The 18,359-nt window shown below is 33.0% G+C and overlaps 1 protein-coding gene across 1 annotated transcript in view; it reads left to right on the top strand.

Annotated features, from left to right (window-relative positions):
* The window catches only part of LOC129235278 (uncharacterized), a 55,090-nt gene that overhangs the window by 17,949 nt on the left and 18,782 nt on the right, over nucleotides 1–18,359 (top strand). The gene's annotated exons all lie outside the window — the stretch shown is intronic.

Here is an 18,359-nt window from a genome sequence, read left to right as displayed (position 1 = left end):
CGCTTGTTTACTAAAAGTACGCGCAAGTTTCATAGACTACAAGAACGAAAAAAAAAAAGCGTGCGTTTAATTTCTCAAAAGTGACATAAAATTAAAGTAATATAATTTCTAGCCTACTTTTCCCGTAAGCATTGAGTTTCGTCTCTGACTAATTTAAGCTTTTACAAATCAGGATTTGCACCAGGTGATTACTCTGTGTGTCTAAAAGCCATTTTTTGGCATAATTTCAGTTTAGCATTTCATATTTTTTAGTAATTATAAATTCTACGATACAAAAAGAAAACTAATGAACACTGAACAAGGGTGTGGAACTGCAGGATTTGCTCGCCACTAAATCGTTTTTTTTTTTTTTTTTTCAAATCTTGATTATAAAATTCACATTAATATTGTTACAAATCCTGCAAATAGTAATTATTGTAGTAACGTAACCTGTAAATAGTTTCCCGTAATGAATATACAACCCCTTTTCATTCGGCTGAAGTATACGTTCCCCTATTTCCTTTTCTTTTCATTGATAAAATTTGATAACGGTCTACGCATTTCGAGAAGCGGTAAGAATATTGTGGAAACTTCTTCGATGTTTATAAAAGCGTCCTGCGTGATAAAAAAAAAAGGAGAGTTTCGATTGAGATTTCGAACGGAGAGCGTATTTGCTGTTTATAGCGAGGCATTTCGCTGTGTTGTTTTCGTATTTGGAAGTAAATACGTGTGTAACCGTTAAGTTTACGGTGTTGAGTGATATTTGCTTAATTGCTGATGATTAATTTAGCAGTTGTTAACGATTTCTCCTGTACATAGTGTAAATAAAGCTCCTGTGTTTTTATCAAGAACTGTGTCTTCATTTCAAGAAAGTGGAAGTCGCTCCGAATCCGTTACAATATATAAATCGCAACCACAATATTAAAACATATAAACAAATGAGGGCATTTAACTTATGATTTTTTTTTTTTTTTTTTTGGACATTAGTGCTTCGGACATTTTTTACAGAACATTTTCCTAATGTATTTTCATTCTACAGTTTTAATTAATTTATGTTATTTTTGGCAACGGGAAATAAAATTAAATTCAAAATGCTTTATTTTGTAACAGAAAGAAAGAAAGACCGATTTATTGAGAAAATTATTTATTTAATATTACATTTTATGATTTATTTATTTACTTTCTAAATTTCACTCATTTATTTATTTATTTATTTATTTTAATTTTTGGCAAAGGGGAGGAATAAAACACCAGGTGCTTTATTGTTATTCAAAACAAAGGGAAACAAAAGATTTTTTTTTGTTGTTGATAAAATGTATTTGTTTTGATATTCTTTTTACTTTGTCCTTTTTTTTATTTGAAAAAGATTAAATAATTTTGATTAGGGAGGGGGGGGGGAATAGATGCATTCTTTAAAAGATGCAACTATTTATTTGTCTGTTTATTTATTTCATTTTTTACGTACAGAACTTCTTGTTCATTTGTATTGTTACCGCTATTATCTCTAATATTTTTACTAATTTCATTTGACAGAATCTTTCTTTCTTTTTTTTTTTTTTTTCAACTTAATGTGGGGAAAAAAAGGAAAAAAACTACCTATTTTTTAAATAGTTGATTCATGCGTTTTTGTAGCATTGAGAAGCTGCTTGTTAATAACATTATAGAGATTCGTGCATGTTGTGTGTGTGTCTGTGTGCGTTTTTTGTTATCTTGTTACTCGCAGTAGCGGCGATGTTGAAACAAAAGGAGGCTGGGATAGAAAGTATTATTTTATCTACCGAAATCTTCTAGAGTTATTTTCTTCTTCCTTTGATTCGGACTAAAGAAAGTTATCCGTTAAAGTCGGTGAAGGTCTGAATCATGTAATGACAGTATCATAAAAGTTAATTGTGTAACACAAATGTCAGCTAGATCTCTAAGGGATTGTCCATAAATGATGTCGTACTTTGTTAATACATTTTACACCGCTCCCATGTTGATCCCGCTGTGTAACATACTTGACTTTACCCCTCTCCTTGTCCCATGACACGCTATTTTTCATTAACATACTGTGTATTAAAAAAATGCGTGTGGTCACATTTCTTTGTTACCCCTTCACTCGTCACAATTTCATGATTCTCCATGCTCCCTCTTAAGACTGACATCATTTGTAGACAGCCCCTGAACGACAAAGTCCGCCTTTTGAGACATGACGACATTATTCCTGTAAGAAATTTTTTGAAAAGCCAGCTACATACCCTCCTCCCCCCCCCCACCCAAAAAAAGTTTTTTTTTCTTTCATTTCCCGATGTCCTATCTAGCACGGTAGTATCTTGTTATCAAATTAATTTTAAATTTAATATATTTAATACCCAATTAGTATTATTTGAAATTTTTATTTGTCATTCAAAAAATGTGACAGCAGACAGGGGTCAGTTTTGTTTTCTTTTCATATAAGGAATAAGGGATGCCTAAATTACCATATTTTGTCGAAAACCGAATAGGTCAAAATTCGGATCGAATATTCTGCTAATTTTGTGTTTTTTATTTTATGCTAATTTGAAATAGAAAAAGTTTTTTATACATATAATGTGAATACATTTCCGTTTAAAACCCTAAATTTATCCTCATTAAGTTTTATTATCATTAATTTGAAATAAATAAAAAAAAAATAAATCATTTCAAAAGGAAAAGCAAATTAGTATAGTAAATGGCTAATTTGTTTTCTGTTATCTGCAATTCTGCATAAATGAAAATTGCCAAAAACAATTTAAAATATTTGTAATGAAAAGTTAGTTTTGTTAATTCACAACTCCAGAGCTAGAATACGATACTTTGGGGGTGATTAACAATACCAAAGAACAGGGCCGTCCCAAAGGGGGGCGAGCGGGGCAATCGCCCCGGGCGCCACGAAATTAGGGGGCGCCGCAAGGCGCCCCTCGTTTTGACGAAACACGACGACATTCACACGAAATGAAGGGAGCCTTGCGGCGTCCCTCTTCCTATAAAATGCCCCGATTGTATAAAATTAGCGGCGCCTTGCGGCGCCCCCTCATTTTAGGCATCATAGATACACAGCCATAGACACACAAAATAGAGAATCATAGCAATGATTCTCTATTTTGTTCTAGGGCACGAAAATATTCCTGTCTCTCAGTCTCCAAAATATTCGTTTCCTTTGCATCATTGAAACATACACAATTTCTGAGAGCATAACTCTTTAAAATCAAACAAAAGGCACTTCTCATTTGTCTAGTTCTCACTAAAATTGCTTGAATTCTGCCCCTGCATGCAGTGACGTAATCAGAAAAAGTTTTAAGGGAGCACATTGAAAAAACAAAAAAAAAAAAAAAATTTTTTTTTTTTGTTGATCGGATTGAAGGTGTCTGGTCAAAATTTTGAAACTTTTAGTTTTAAAAACGTAATTTTAGCCTTAAAACGCGATTCTAGGCCATGTTTATTGACGTTTGAGTAAGAGAGGGAGTTCAGAGACTGTTTCCGATCGATTTTTTAATAAATAGATTGAAATCAATTCCTTCTCCCTCTGCAAGTTTTAAAAATTGAAGTTTCAAAAACGCAACTTTAGACAAACTTTGAAGATTTTATGGATAGGAGGATCTAGAGCATTTCCCAGGAAAATTGTTCAAAATTATGGTTCAGAAAATTTAAGCATTGTTTTACTTTCAGGGGCTAACTCAATTAAATTTTTCGTAAGTGTCGTTTGAAAAACCCATTGCTTGTGATATTACAGAAAGACGGCAAGGGGACCCTTGCACGAATATTTTCTTAAACTCAAGTCTAGCAATTGGTAAGGCGATATTTTGTAATATTAGGGAAGGGCCAGTGATTTTTCGAAATTAGAGCTCCAAAAACGCAATTCTGAGCGATTTTCGATGTTGTTGAGTATTTGTGAGCTTCTCCTTAAACTTACAAATATTTGATGCAAAAGAATAACATCTTTGTTTATACATATATATAAGAAAGCTGGTATTAAGTTGGTAGGAGTAAAACTAAAAAACTCTTGAAAATAATCATTGGTTGAGTCCAGATTGAAATTTAATTTTTATGTAATTTACTTCGATAAATACATTTTCTATTTATAATCAGCAAATTATTTATTCGTGTTCTTAGTTTGATCAATATGAATAACCAATTCAATTTTAATTGTTTTTATCTTGTGGGATAACATTTTCCTAGATAAATATTTGGATTTTTAACATTTCCATTTTTCGAAAAGTTTTTGCTGCATTAATGCATCACGAATATTAGAAACAGATTTATTGCTTGTGATTTAATTTGTATTATTATGCATAGCCCTTTGATTGATCTGTTTATTAATATGTAAAAAATTCAGGTGTGTATTATGCACTGATGTTATAAGTAACTTGATTTTTCTGTGCGTATGGGGGGGGGGGGCACGAAACTTTCGCCCCGGGCGCCGTCCGCTCTTCGGACGGCCCTGCTAAAGAAAAAGGTAAAATATTCCATCCCACGTGTTTTCTTTGGGGTAAATTATAGGTTTCACACAGTTTGTAGTGTAATGTAATTTCAGAGGAATAGAAAAGAAAGCTTCCCACAAACACGATGAAAAACTATTGCCATTCACTAAGCGTCAAAGTAAGTTATAAGTTACGGCATCTGTTTGTTTTACCTTTTTCATCCGCCATTAGACAGTGGCTGCAGCGCCCCCTATCGTTTATTGGAGTTACGAATAAATTTAAGAAATTAATTTCAAGGCTGAATTTAAACAGGCATATATTTGTAGATTTCAATTTTTCAAACAATGCAGATTAAAACTGAGCTCGTGCAGACGATAAATATAAAATTAAACTGCAGCTACTGTATAATGGCGGATGAAAAAGGTAAAACAAACAAATGCCAAAACTTATAACTTGCTTTGACGCTTAGTGAATGACAGTAATTTTTCAACGTGTTTGTGGGAAACTTTCTTTTCTATTCTTTTGAAATTACATTACATCATAAACTGTCTGAAGCCTGTAATTTACCCCAAAGAAAACACGTGGAATGGAATGTTTTACCTTTTTCTTTAGTATTGTTAATCACCGCAAGGTAGCGTTGTAGCGTATTCGAGCTCTGGAGTTGCAAATAACTTTTTTTCTGGTGAATTTATGCGCTTGGTGGTTCAAATCCGAAGGTGGGAATTCTTCTAAGCGGGAATTTTTCCGGACTTTCGAGTAGACTAAAATTGAGAACACTGGATTTCTGTTGAAAAAGCCATTTCATGCCCTTTATGGGTCCTGAAATAGAAAATCGAACGGTTCGGTGGTACTTTTTTTCGCGTTCGAAAACCTCCCTTACCCTACCCCGGGTGCTAAAGTATCTCCCTGCAAAATTTGGCCGAGATCCGACGTAACCTGTGGATTTGTATTCGCAATTCCAGAGCTCTAATACGCTACCTTACGGTGGTTAACAATACTAATGAAAAAGGTAAAACATTCCGTTTCCGTTCCACGTGTTTTCTTTGGGGTAAATTACCGGCTTCAGACAGTTTGTGTGTGATGTAATTTCAGAGAATAGAAAAGAAAGCTTCTCACAAACACGATGAAAAATTACTGTCATTCATTAAGCTTCAAAGCAAGTTATAAGTTTCGGCACTTGTTTGTTTTACCTTTTTCGTCCGCCATTAGACTGACTGCAGTGCCCCCTATAGTTCATTGGAGTTGCGAATAGAGAACATGCACACATATTTTGCTTTATTTATATGGATTTTTATTTATTTTTTAATTATTATCATTATTTCTTCCTCTTTTTTTTCGGTTACTGTTATATTTAAATTGCATAGAAATGAAGTCTAAGAAGTGTTCTAGAATAATGAAGTTGATCACAGATTTTTAGAATAGACCCCATATGTATTATAGTATACTACGAGACAGTAGACTCGCTTAGTTCTGGACGAAGTTCTTGCCTCTCCGCTTCCCCCTCTTTTGACAGACATAACTTTCCGTTCTTAAAATATTCGTAAATTAAGAAGCCAGTGAAAAATGACGCTTTGATAAAGCATGTTGGACGAATTATTTTTTGCTCAAAAAAGAATGGGAATCCAGCTTCAAGTGAGTATAAAATCAGTTATTTATACAGTGAACAGTGGTTATCCTTCGAGCTACAGCAAGAAAAGAGAACTATGAGCTTTAAATTGCATTCTTCTCATTGTGCTTTGTTCTCACAATTGTCAAACACAATTGTCAAACGTTTACGCGGATTTGAAATACGGCATCGTATTCGAACGGAGTGGAGTTGTCGGTGAAGAAAATTCTCCTCGTGACGCGATTCGAAATTGTCTGAGAACTAAATAGAGCAAGAGATTCTTTTTTTTTTAAATTCATTCACAGCCGCAAACAATGAAGTTTAACATTTTGCGCTTTTCGCTTCCCAAGCCATTATTCTTTAATGTTCTCCGACTTTCCTTTCATTTTGATGATATGATTAGTTTATGAAAAATGCATTGTTTCATTTTTGTCTTTGTAAAATTTTTTTTGTAAGTGTTTCTGGTTTTTGTTAAGAAAACATTAAAAATTTATATTGATAATAACTGCGAGACTAAAACTAATATGCAAAATTTGGCCATTATGTCATAAATTTTGATAAAAGTGATTCATTTGATGTTATAAAAAGTTATGAAGATTCTTTTAAAAAAGAATGTTTGTGTAAATACATTTCGTACGTTTGTGTGTCTGCTCAGCACCTCCTACAAGAAATAAGCCATCTCACTAGTTCCATGTCGTCACAGCAAGAGGCTGACGCATAACGGATAGGAAACTTCGCGATGAATAGTTTCAATTCATGTCTCTTATAAGACTAAAGCTACTATTTTGAGGAGTGTAGTTCACCAAACATATTAATACAGATCGAAGGGAGAAATGAAATTATTTTCTAGCTCACCCTTTATCCTTCTTTTTACCCCCCCCCCCCAACCCCCCCACCCCCAAAAGACCCGGACTGGCCAGGTCGGCGATCGTCGAGGGCACCCGAGCGAGGAAGGGCCCCCAAATGAAGCGGAAAAAGAATTGTAGAAAAAATGATTTAACAATTCTTTGATTTCCTTGTAACTATTTCAATCTGTTTCCTTATACCTTTTTCCAAGATCAGGGCCTGATTACTGAATAGGCGAACTAGGCTTTGGTCTAGGGCCCTTGCTTTTTAGGGGCCCCAAAATGGCTAAAAATGTATTAGCTAATGAAATAAGTGTAAGATTTGACTGCGTAGTGGCCCCTTGAAAACATTTGCTTAGAACCTTCCTATATCTTAATCAGGCTCTGTCCAGGATGCTTTCGAATTTAAATCACTCTTACTAGTTTTATACAAATACAGTCGACTCCCTCTGCAACGCGATTCGACTTACGCGAAATGGCTATACCGCGATTTTTTCACCAGTAAAGAATTTTAGATCTAACGCGAATTCCTCGCCCATAACACGAAAATTTTCGGAAGTGAATAGCAGTGTGAAAGTATCGGCTTTGTTAATGGTTACTAAGAATATTATTTTCGTGAATACTATTTACGAAGGATCTTCATCATCATTACTAAAAGGAACTTCATCCCTTTTGCATCATTGACAGCGGGATTTCCACACCGTACTAGTCTGAGCATCGCTTTATTGGTGAATACAAATAATTACTCCTACTCCTCATTTTCCAACTAAAAAGAATAAAATAACAGAATTTTTAAAAAAATTCTAAGCACTTTTCAGAATGCACTCAGAAGTACAAAAAAACTTTTGTGGGTCAGAAAGAACAATTTAAGTAATCCTGTAGTTTACATTCCAAGAAAATGGCACCACAAATGATCCCCTATTCGAAGGTACCAAGAGCGCCCATATGTAAAATTTTAGGGGGCGGGCTCAGATATTTCCCCCATGGTTTAGCATGATATTTTCCCCATAGAAACCGATTTCAGTACAGATTAGAATTATCAAAATTTGACATTTTTAGTAACTTATTCATGAATTGTTGGAGAAGAAATGTTTTTACATTTTTGCAAAGAAAAAAGTACTAAAAGCAAGAAAGTTCTAATTCAAAGCGTTCAAAGCGAGGGGGGGGGCTTGAACCCCCACTTGCCCCCTCCATATGGGCGCCCTTGGAAGGTACTAGCGTATAACAGAAGTGAAAATAAACACATGGCAGTCCAGGAGCAGAAATTGAGAAAAAAAAGAACACTGGGCCATTAACTATAAAATTTCCCCGGTTCATACGAACTTTTAGTAGTCCAGTCTCACGTCCTAGTTTCAAATAATAAAAAAATAAATAGAAAAGCACACAAAATAAAGTAACATGACAATATGGAGTCAATTAGCAGTATTCAAAGGACAAAAAACTATACATTAGTATATAGGCGGATTTTGGCTGTGAATTCTGGGGGTGCAAGAATTTCGAAAGAGGGGGGGGGGGGATAGTGCTGCCAATGGCGACTATAGCTTCTATTTTGACGGCAAAGGCTATAAGAGCGATTATTCTAGTCAAAACATGAGCATAAACGAGTATTTTGCAATCAATTGTAAAAAACGGCGACTATTTTAGTAATTGCAACTTTCTTTTTCTCTTCCTCCAAGGAAAAAAATGTTGAAAAAAAAAATTTAAAAAAATGAAAAGTCGCTTTTTTAAGTTTACCCCCTAGTTACCGGGGGGGGGGAGTTTTACAGCGTTTAATTTTTGAAAACAATCGTTTTAAAATGAGGGAGAATGAAATATAACAAACATTCACGACCAGAAATGTCGTGTTCATATTTTTTTACAAAAAGTTTCGTTTTTGCGATCGCGAAGTGCAATTTTTGTAAAGGATTAATTTTTGCAAACGCGATTTCTGAAAAAAGTTTGTTTCCACTACTATTTCTTTTCTAACTTTTTCCGTTTTTAATTTTTTGTACCCGTAATAAACATTCATTTTTTGAAAACAAAAACTAATTTTCTCTCGATTGAAAAAATCATGAATGCGGTACTTAGCTGTTTTTATACAGTCAGTCTTTTACTGTTGTATTTTATTAACAGTCAGACAATGAGAAATTATACCTGAATGTGTCAATACTGATTTCTCTAGTGTTTATTCAGAAGAGTTGGGCTAAAGTTTGGAAATTATTTTTTTAAAGTTTTCTTTTTCAAGGGTTGTTTAGGAAAAAATTGCCTCACGTATAGGTCTATCCCACTGCTGCAAGTTGTGTCTATTTATTAAAGTTTTATTGCATTTAATGTGATATAAATGATTTTTTTCAAGTTGGCGGGAGAATATTTTAGAAATTATATATATATATATATTTATAGGGGTCTGGCCAGAGGATATTTGGGTCCGTTAACGGACCCTTCACAAAAATCCGATCAACCAAAACGGACCTTTCACAAAATCCCGGTCAAACAAAAACGGACCTTTCACAAAATCCCGATCAAACAAAACAGACCCTTCACAAAATTCTGATAAACAAGATCGGACCTTTCACAAATTGTTTATTGAAAGAGCAAATCAGAAAGCAAAATAACGCATATTTCTGTGTATAAACCGATAATTTTTGGAACCTTTTTTTAAGTCAAATTACAAGGATCAAAATCGGCTAATTTTGAAAAAAAAAAAAAAAAAAAAAATCGGCACTCTTACGATGCTCCTGCAAGCGATAAATAATTGCTACTGCCAAATAAATATAATGGTTGTTTGTTTTATCACAGCTAATTAGCAGCGGTGTTGTTGTAAACTTTTCTGAAAAGGAATTGGTAAGCACTTTTCTCCCGGCTCATGATTTAATAAACAATAATAATATATATCTGCGAAATGAACTTAGAACTGCAAAGGGATAGTAAGGGTGGGGGAAAAATATGATCGCTTCAGATAGGGTTACCAACTTCAAAATTATCACCACTTAGCGTCTGGCGTTGAACCTTTATAATGACTTGACTCAAAAATATTCTCATCATTTTACCAGCTTGTCAATATTTGCGTTTTTACGGGTGCGGTGCGGTGCGATGTTTAATTGTTATTTTGGGAGAAAATTATATGGGTTTTGTTTTTTGGATGCTAACAAGGATGATTAACTTTAAATAAACCCTTTTAATTACCGTTTTTTTTTTTCTTTTAGATGTCTACATTTTGAAAAATGCAATCTTTTAACATCCAATATGAGAATCATATTTTGTTCTTTTTTCAAGCTAACTTCGCTTTATTAGGATGCAAATAAATGAAAAGTCTCTTTATTTCTGTTAAAACTCTCATTTCAAATTTGTAAAGCAAAATTCCATTTTCTGTTATGAGTCAAAAATTAAAATGATGAATAGATGTTTTATTTTATTTCATTTATTTATTTATTTATTTTTTTGCGTCAACTGTGTCCACAGATATTAATGAAATGTTTATCATAGGTCTCTAAAATGCAATTTTAAAATAATTTTATCAAAAATATTTTTTTACAAGCCGTTTTTATACTTTTGATGCCTTCACTTTGAGAATTGCGATCTCTTTGCATCCGCTATGGGAATCCGATTTTTCGAATTTTTGATGATTATTACGCTTTTAAGAGGTAAACAATTAAAATATCCTTTTATTTTTGTTAAAATCACGGAATTTATAAGTTTTAAACGAAATTCTGTGCTTTTTAAGAGTGTCTTGGGTCAAAAAATTAAATGCTGAACCCCCTATTCTGAACTTTATGTTATTTACTTGTTTTTTTGTTACAATTATTTTAAATGCTGTACAGAAATATTTCTAGTATAATTTGACATAATGTAGAAGGGTAGATAAATATTGATACTTGAGAGGGCGATGCCCCCCCCCCGGGCCAAATATCGGAAAAACACTCCAGAATGATTTTCTCGACATAGAAGAGGAAAACACTTAACTTTAAGTTGAATTGATGCAGTTCGTGCCATCTCTAAATTCTAAAATTTCGTTTTAACAAACAATTTTTTTTTTGCGAAGTTATTTGATTTTTCACAAAATTAATTCATTTTTCACAAAATTATTTGATTTTTCACAAAAAACGGACCCTGTGAAAAATCCTGGACAGAAGGGGCGGACTGGCCAGGTCGACTAGTCGGGGATCCCCGACTGGGCCAACCGCCGAGTGGGCCACTTCAAGCCATTTTGTTATTGAACATAATACATTCAATTTTCCACTTAATACTTTTAAAAGTGTTAGAATAACCAAAATAAAGTTTTTTTAAAAAATTATATGTGAAAAAAAGCGTTTTTAAACAGGTTTTTTTTTTTCCATCCTAAGTAAGGACCAAAGTAAACAGCTGAAGTCCCCACATGCGAATGCTTTCCTCTCTGATCAACTTCCTCTCTAGATTTTAGAGCCCTGGGGGCCATGGCTATCACATTGTGGAAACGGGAGGGGCCAGAGAAATTGGGGTCGGACGCGGCCTGTAAAAGTGCCCAGGATGAAAAAGGAGCATTAAAAACTTATATTTGTACGTCTATTAACAAAAATTGAAGGGACATGCACCATCAGAGGCCCCGATCCTGCCATAAATGCGCGGGCCATGCTTTGGGGTGGTTATACATGATCAGGGGCGTGCAGAGGCCTGTTGGCCCGGTTCCGAGCCTGAAGAGGGCCCAAGTTTTTAAACACGGAGTGAAAATGTAGGGACATAAGAGCAAACAAAATGTAAGGGTTTCGTAAAAGTCATTTGTTAAGGGCACCAAAATTTCTGTGCACGCCCCTGTACATGAGAATCCTTTGAATATCAAAAAACAGTCTGAAATGAGCAGAGCTTCTCCGCCCGTTCTCAAGCGATTTTCATCAAAAAGCAAACTTGATACACACAAAAAAGAGAAATGAGCTGAAACCAGAGGAGCCAATTCCCCCAGGTTCAATGGCGCGGATTCTCCCCTCCCACAAAAATGTTTCTCAACACTCTTCCACCCCCTTTTTTTATTTTTTAGCTCCCTTTTATATTTAATTTTTTAAAAATATATTTATTTATTTTCAATTATTATTATTTTATTTGAAAAGTTCTGTGCTATGCCAACGACATACACACACACAAACTAAATAAATAAATGAAAAAAAAATAAACAGAATGAAATAAAATAAATAATTTAAATTAAAAATAAATCAATAAAAAAATTTAAATTTAAAAACTAATCCTGGGGGGGGGGGCGGGCACCCCTGACGGAAACCCCAAATTAGTGACTCCAGCTGAAGAAGTGTTGAAATGCTGCATCCTCAATGCCGGGAGTAAAGAGATAATTAATGTTTTCTGAATGAAAACAAATAATCATGAAGTCAGCACCCCCAAAGAAGAGTTAAGAATTTGAATAAATTTATTAAAGTCCATACTTTACATATTTTTCCGGAGATCAAGTGCTTTATACTGCTGCGGGCAGGTTAACTGCAGTATCTGCAGAAATGAGTTTTTGAGGCAGTTGAAGAAATGCGTGTTGTATTCACTACAAATAATCGGGAAATGCTGGAATTAAACGTTTTTTCCGGCGGAAACCAAATACACAAGCTTGTACAATAGATGAAAAAAAAATTAAAATTTGCTGTGGCTGCTCTTTTCCTGCCCACGGCAAATATAGCGCTATAGGTTATAATTGGCAAAATGATAACTTTGACCTACCCATGTTACAAAATCGTCATTTTACAAAGATTCACAAAACATCAGTAGTAAAATATAGTTAGTTGACTACTTTTTAAATGCTCTAATTTCACTTCGAAGCCTTAAGGTACGGTTTTGCCCAACTTTTCTCGAACTGAAAATAAAGCAGCGTGTTTTAATTTGACTTATTTTCCAATAAAACATTCACCTCGTAAAACTATGTATTTATTCGAAGATTCGATGAAAATTTCAAAAACGTGCAACATTACTTTGTTTTGGTGTTTCAAAACTCATGTTAGTCATTGCTCTGCTCTCAGCCACAATCAACAAATTGTCAATTAGTTTTGAAACAAATTACTACAACTACTTGACAGCCACAAAGAAAACTCACACCGTAATTTTAGAACTTGAGACAAAACGAGGGAATTTCAATTCCATTCTTAAAAAGGCGAGTGAATTCGCTTCTTATCTGAAGAATAAATTAACAGAAGAAAAAAAAATCGCTTATGTTCAATCATTGGACAAGATCTTCTTGTGGACTACATGCTGATTTATGTCAAACGACCATTTAATAACGTCTATGATAAAGTGATTGACAGTATAGCTTCCAGTTCAGCAGAACTATATCGGTTGCTCAACGCTAGAGGGAAATCAATTTCTTTATTTCAATGCCCTAATTTTACAGTTCAACCTCTTTGAGACATTCCACGAAAAAACATCAATTTTGTCCCGCACGTTTGCGATTCCTTAAGCACAATAATTTTGTTCATTACCCTTTTAAATTATTATTTTTAATATGAGCTGTCATGCTTTTGACAAAATATACATTTTTCCGTGGAATGGTGATGTACCATATGTATGCAATTTAAATACAGATTAAAAACTTAAAGTATTTTGTGAGGGCCAAGTATTGTTTTTTTTTCTTTTTTTCAATTTGAGTTCTTATTGTTTCATATGTGTCTCTAACCTGTCATAAATTTTTAAGCTTTGAAGTATGGTGGGAATAGAGCCAAAGTAGTTTTGCTCATATAGAAGCAGTATGCAATTTTTTTTTAAAATTCACAATGGTGGGCCAAAATGTGATTTTACCGACCAGGCCAAAGGTAGCCAGTCCACCCCTGTATATATATACATATATATATTATGCATCTGGTAACTATTTTGGAGACTTTTCATAGGCTACTAAAGCAACTAAGTGGCAGCCCTGGGGGTTAGCCAGATAATTTGCAAATGAAATATGATTAAAAAAAAAAGAAAATTATATTGTTCTTTCAAGTGTATCAGTCCGCATCCTGAACAAAATATTTTTCCGATTCTAACATATTTCATTTACAAAAGAACTTCTTAAATGATTAATAAAAAACTATTTCCGACTTAGAACAGTTGCAAAATCCCTATAAGTCGGTTGTCACGGCATTCACCATTCTTTGTTTATTTAAGAACGAGATTTTCTCGCTAACGACAAATAGTGTATCAGGCTCATTTTTTCCCGCTTATCTGAAAGAACACCATCGAAAAGAAAACTTATTTTTATAGGAAAAAATATATGTTCTTTCTCATGTTACCAACAAAAGGAAGATGCAAGGTGACAAACTTGAGCTAAAGGGCATTAAAAACGGGCTATTTTTCATGTGAACTATTTTGATATCCACTTTGGATGCCAATATCTCTTAGAAAATCAATATTTACACTCTGCAACTATAACCCATTAAAAACATGCATATTGACAATAGAATTAAAGTTCGAGCATTTGAAACATTTTTGTTCAGAATTTATGACATTGTAAAATCCAGAAAAAAGTTTCTCTGCTGTGTTTTGTCAAGACTTTGCATGCGTGCTACACAAAAGTTAATAAACTGAAATTCACAAAAATACTAGAACGTGTTGACAACCAAAAGTACTTTAAGCTCCTAAAATTTTAGGCTTCCAGCGTTATAAAATGTCCCATAATCTGAGATTGAACATGGCAATTCTTTACGACTGACATAATTTCAAGCTCGTTTTTTTATCCTTATTCGAAAGAACACCATCAAAAAAAAAACAAAAAAAAAAAAACTTATTTTGAAAGGAAAAAGTGTTCTTTCTAATGGTATAAACGAAAAGAAGATGCAAGGTGACAAACTTGAGCTATAGCGCTTTGAAAATAGGCTATTTTACACTTGAATTGTTTTGATAGCCACTTTGAATCACAATATCTTCCAGAAAATACATATTTAAGCTCTGTAACTGCAACTCATTAAAAACAAACATTTTTACTATGGAATCACGCAGTACGAGCTTTTGAGTTATTTTTGTTTAGATTTTATGACAACATAAAATCCAGGAAAGATTTTTCGCGTCACACGTTTCACAAGTTCACGCGCATGCTACATAAAATCTAAAGAGCTCAAATTCACAAAAATACTTGAATATACTAAAGGTCGACCATACTTTAAGCGCCTGAAATTTCAGGCTTCTGGTGTAATAAAATTTCCTGTAAACTTGATGTAAATATGGCAATTGGGCACAAAAATCTAATCCGCCATCTTGGATTACTTTTTTCCTAGATCCTCAGGATTTGGATCTAAGAAGCTGACAATATGCATAGGTTAGTTTCAAAGGCATCTCTACGCCTCTAAAAATTGCATCCAAATCGTAGATGGTGGAGTGGGGTTGATTTGAAAAATTAGGTCAGTTGACATGGAATGACTCATATTTCATTAAATTTTTTTCAAAAATTCGACCAAAATGTTGGGGGTGCTGCGTACCTCCGTAAATCCGCCCATGCGTTAATAGCAGTGATGTTCCCATCAACTTTTATGAGCGTATACTCCCAGTAATCCATTACGCACAATATGTGTATGTGATCATATACATAATGCGTCTTAATATGAAAATTTTTGAAGCTTGAGGGTACATGCTTACGTGTCTAAAAAACGTTGAGAGTATACAGCACATATACCTTATAGGAACACCACTGGTTAGTACGTAGTAGAAATTTCTCTATCTACCTTTTCTTGCAAATAAAACCTATATTTGTAAGTAAAGGCAAAAACTTTCAGAAGATACAAAACAATTTCTATGCTTATGATTTTTGAAAGGAAAAACAAGAATAAAACTTCCCTGGTTCCGTGGACTATGAAAAGTGACTCTGCTGGTCCAAAGGATATTTTTGTGATTTCGGACCAGTGGACTCGTATATTTCGAGCCCTACAGTTGAATTTACTATTTGAAAGAACGATGATCTTAAAGGAATTCCTTATTTAACATTGAGTGTATATATATATATTATACATTGATACATTGAGTGTTTTTAGCATAACTTCGTTTGCCAACAGGGTTCGAAAATATCCGACATTTTGATATATATCCGATATTTTCAATCAGCCCAAACTCAAGTCTTCAAAATAATAAATACATCTTCAAAACACTCTTTATTTTCTTATATTGTTATTTCATTATGTAGTCTTAAAATTCAAGTTCTTTTTATTATTCATTTGACATTCTAATCAATTTTAATGGAATTAATTTAGCATTAGCTGTTTTATTCATTTTTCTTCTTTTAGCTAGTTTTACAGTTATAATATGATTGAGAAATGTATTATTTGGTGCACAGTTATAGGACATTTGTTTCCCCCGACTAATGTTTAATATTAAATTAAGCACTTTTAATCAGAATTAAAATTGTTACATTACTAATAATTTTATGAATATAAAATAAAAAAGGAATTCTATATTACTTTGTTATATTAATGATGTATTAATACATCTTTAAAAATATAATACATAACTTATGGTTATTTTCAAAAATAAATGAACAATATTATTACTATGATTAATATAATTTTTATACTGAAAATACTGCGGTTGAAAAAATAAATCTAGGAAATATCATGATATTTTCAAACTAAATATCGGATATATATCCCCTGATATATATTGGCGAACCCTGTTTGTCAACAATTTAATGTAAAAAAAATATATATAGATATTTTTGATGAAATGTTGAATAATTTATTTTAGTTTTTTTTTCTCCGTATTGAAGAAGTTTTCTCTTTTAGACACATGGAAAACTTCTAGAAACTAAAAGCTGAAAGAGTTATGCTCTGAATAGTGTGTGACAAACAATTGAGAAAAAAAATCAACAAGATTTTATCTTACATTTAGAAGGGAAAAATACACGAATAATTTTATATTTAACCTATCACTTGATATCCTATATAAATTTTGAGTTTGACATATTTTAAATGATTATGGTGATAAGAAGCTTTTTTTTTTTGTTCACTCAGATTTTTTATACAGTACAGTAAAGAACCAATTAGACGGGAAGTTCGGGACCATCGCTATCCCGGATATCTGAATCGCTAAAAAGTGCTATTGACCGTTTTTTTTAAAATAAAACTTAAATTATTATTATAAATAGTAATACATATTAAAATAAGAAGAAAACAGTTCAGATATGCTTATAAATATTGAAAGATTAAAAACTACTAGTGAGAGAAAAATTTAAACACCAAAAAACTAGAGACCCTCTCATTCAGTTTGAAAAAGAAAAAAACCCTCCACTTTTTGATGTTTTAAAACGAAAGAAAATTAAGGAAAGGGCAAGAAACAAGTTTTTGAACGTAAATGTGCGATTTTTTTTACTATTGTGTATGAAAGAATTAGTTTTTATGAATGTGTTTTTATTTTATTTATTTATTATTATTTTTTTAAAAATTTTTTTGTAAAGGTTTTGTTTTGCAATTACGGTAGTTAGTGACAACTGTTGCTTTTGCATTAAGTTAATATTGATAGAAATTTGATTTAAGAGTTCTTGCAGCCTTATTATTATTACAGTCTTGTGTTAAACAATTTCTACTTTCCACAATCAACTGTATATAAAATTCGCGAATCTGGTTTTCAGCGTTTCCTGCACTTCCGTTTCCCGCTCTAAACGACTTTAATTAAAAGCCATTCAATAAAATATTGTATTAGAATGCAACAATATTCATTTCTTTAGTTTTCAGTTGGAATAAAACACGAAAATATCAGACTTACGAGTGTACTAATTCAAGAAAATATTTTGGAAATTTTGCCTGGTGTAAAGGTTTTACCCTTTAAAATTCGTTTTTGTAAACATTTTCCCGAGTTATACGTGAGTAGTACGGTATTTATTATGAAACCATTCATATTCTTTTAGGTACTTCAAAAAAAAAAACCTTAGTTTTTCAAAAATTGCCGAAAATGCATATTTTTTAAAAATAGAGGGGAAAACGGCAAAAAGTTGCCGGTTTTCTAGTTCCTGTATAAAAGGTTCTGCACTGTAGTAAGTAAAGCCTTATTTTTACTAATTTTGACCATTTCAGACTTTTCTTGGTTTCGTACATCGATTTAAAAACAGGGTGGCGACAGATCAGGGAAATCAGGGAAAAGTCAGGGAACTTTATGAATCAGGGAAAAGTCAGGGAAATATCAGGGAATTTTGAAAAAATAACAAAAAATCAGGGAAAATTTATTTTATGAAGAAAAAAAATTTATTTATTTATTTATTTTTTTTTGCTTTACAAAATTTAGTACTCTAATTCCCTATGCATTTTCCGCCAATTATCTGTTCAAACAAAAAGTAAAATTAATGAGGTGCGATTATACACTGCCGCATATTTGTGCATCTCCCCCCCCCCCCATCAAAGTACTGAATCTTACTTATTAACCACAGGATGACTTCCTAAGATTGCTTCTGTGTCTGTTAGGTTGTTTATTTTACCTAGCTTGAAATTTCCTTTTACGCTTTCAATGCTATGTAAAATAAACAACCATACAGGCAAAGAGGAAACCTTCATTAATGCCTTAGCTCCTTTGCCTTTATTCCATTGTCTCGAAGTAATTAGCGTACTGTAATCA

This window comes from Uloborus diversus, chromosome 2 (genome assembly GCF_026930045.1).
Source record: "Uloborus diversus isolate 005 chromosome 2, Udiv.v.3.1, whole genome shotgun sequence".
Lineage (NCBI taxonomy): Eukaryota > Metazoa > Arthropoda > Arachnida > Araneae > Uloboridae > Uloborus > Uloborus diversus.
This window is presented reverse-complemented; position numbering and strand designations above follow the sequence as displayed.